Genomic DNA, 2,955 nt, shown 5'->3' on the forward strand with positions numbered 1-2,955 from the left:
CCCCCCCCCAATCATCGGTGAACGAAACTGTGGCAGCTACAACCAGTGTACGACGAGTACGCGGTTCTTACAGCTGACAATGATGTGATGATGTGGCAGCTGACAATGATGATGATGATGATGTGGATTCCGACCACATGGTCGTCTGGAGTCGCTTCTCCCCACGTTTACCAGGCCCATGTAAGGTGCGGACAAATCGCATGGCAAGCGAAGGATTGGCAGATCCAAGTGTTAGAAAATTTACCAGAATCACCTATCAGAATCTCGTCCTAATGCCCCACCAAAAAATGTGAAATCGTGATGGGACGAGATTTCCACCTCTTTGAATAGTGCTGGGAATGTTGCCTGTGGCAGGCCACCACCAGGCGCACCCAAGCAATCGATATCAGACCGAACATTGGCATTGCTTAAATATCGAATAAATATCCCTGCCGGTCCTAAACATAACCCGGTGCGAAGAACTATCAGACGTCAAGTGAAGGTGAGCGTGGGAGCCGACCGTGAAGTGTGGCGGACACAAAAAGCCAAGGAAATGGAAGAGGCCCAGAAAGCCGGTAATGCCCGACGATTATTTCAGTTAATCCGTGCGACCGAGCCCCGAAAAACACCCGCGAGCGAAACCATCAAGGATCGGGAAGGAGTGGCCATCTTGAAGAAAGAACACCTCGAACGGTCGGCCGAATACTTCGGACATCAATTGTCGTTGCCACCAGCTTCTCCTCATCTGGAGCCCACAGTTGACGTAGAACCCTGTACGGTGAACGTGGAACCACATACGGCCTAGATCTACGACTGCATATGTTCTCTCAAGCTCCACCGAGTTCCTGGTCCGGATGACCTCCCACCTGCATTGTTCAAAGATGGGGGTGAAGTCTTGAGTCAACGCTTGTCTGATTCGTTTGCTTGCAATTGGGAAAACAAATTTGTTCCAGACAACTGTGGAGACTCGGTGATAAAGCCCATTCCCGAAAAACGGGCTCGTAGTGGGTGTGGTAACCACAGAGGGGATCAGTTGGACCCCGGTCGTAACGAGACTGTTGGTGTCACTGGTGCTTCGTCGCCTCCTCGGCTCGTAAGACACTGACTAGAGAGCAGCAAACAGGATTCCGGCCTGGTATATGTTGAGTCGATCAAGTCTTCACACTCCGGCAAGTGAAAGAACAACGCCATACGTAAAAGCGATCCACAATTCTGGTATTCCTGGATTTCCAAAGCGAAGTCGATTTCGTTGGCCGGTCTGTTCTTGACACGCTTGCCCGCCAAGGAATACCTTGGAGGTTGATGAATATGATAAGCTCTTCATATTCTCGGACTACGGACTGTGAGAGTATACGGCGAGCACCCCAAAAGCTTCTTATACAAAGCGGTGTCCGTCAGGGATGATTACTCTCTCTATTCCTATTGAACTTCGTGGTCAATGGGATAATGAGACGAACCCCGGTGTGGAAATAACCTCTGGCGAAACCTTGTCTATCTGAAATATGCAGATATCATCGTTCCTATCTGAGAAGAGGGGAAGAATGCGCATGTGTTTTGAATGAACTGACTAAAGTCATCCCTTCCTCTGGTATCCACTGTTCACCCACAAACTATAAGGTCATGCTCCTGGACATGCAGCCACTGAACACGCCACTTAACATACAGGGAGAGGAATTTGTGGAGGGTTTTACGAATCTTGGAAGTTGTGTTAGTTCTGATTGTAGTGTGATAGATGAGGTCAATGCACGCATCTGCAAGGCCCGCGTCACGTTTGCTAATTTGAGACATCCACAACGTCAAAGTGGTGCATCCCTGAATCTCAAGGGACGTGTGTATCAAGCTACAGTGCGGGCTGTCTTGTTGTATATGTGTGAGATTTGGCCTGTTCGAGCAGCGGAACTGAGATGTTTTCAAGTGTTTAACAATCGTTGTCTCAGAACCATAGCCCCTGTGGGTTGGTGTCGACGAATCCGTAAAGAGGCAGTTAGAAGGTGATTTTCGGTTGTGCAACAGGAACTTCAATTTGACGATGTGTCCAGCACCAGTACCTGCGTTGGTTGCGATATGTCTTGAGTACGCCCAACCGTTTGCCGAAGAGCATGCTGTTTTCCATGCCCAATTCAGAGTGGTAGAAGCAGAGAGGTCGCCAAACCTTGAGCTGGCAGAAGTGTACGAAGGAGATTACGAAACGCTTTGGTGTTGTCGGTGCTACTCGCCTTCCAGGTGGGGGTGATCCCCAATGCGTCTGGTTGGAGACATTACTAACCAGTATTATTGGCGTTCTTCCTGTCAGTTTCTAACCAGTTTGCCTGAGTATCAGGAGGCGTAGGCACCTCGGAATGATTGTAGTACGCTAGCACTAAAACCCTTCCCTGTCCACCTTTATTCTTTTCTTCACAATAAGACTTTCAACTAAATCATGTTTGTAGGGCAGTGAAGCATCGGTGTTGAACACTAATGCCATGCTGTCGATGATGATGATGATGATGATGATGATGATGATGATGATGATGATGATGATGATGATGATGATGATGATTATGTACAGAATACGTGCGGAAACGACACTTCTGAGTGTCTATAAGTCATGTGCTGAAGCGGTGGGGGGCTCCAAAGACTTTACACAACAATTTCTACCAGGCTTTCAGACTTGGTATGACTATATGAGATAGATGTTACCGAGCACAAGGCCATCCTTAAAAAAACAAAAGACAAATGTTTGATCATGTGGAAAATCACTAAACTGATTTCGCATAATTCTGCGTTTCACGACATGCAGTGCGTGTAGCATAAATGCATTAGCTGCGTTGGATAGTTGGATGTATATCAACAGTCTAGCGACACCCCACCTCTGGATCACTTATCAAAGGGTTGCACTGTAGCCATCAGTGACTGACACTTACCGTGAACCAAGGTCAGGCATCGGTTGGTCGTCCTCCTGCTCAAAAGAAGACAAAACACGGAAACCGAATAAAG

The sequence above is a fragment of the Opisthorchis viverrini genome, assembly GCF_000715545.1.
Source record: "Opisthorchis viverrini unplaced genomic scaffold opera_v5_67, whole genome shotgun sequence".
Taxonomy (NCBI): Eukaryota; Metazoa; Platyhelminthes; class Trematoda; order Opisthorchiida; family Opisthorchiidae; genus Opisthorchis; species Opisthorchis viverrini.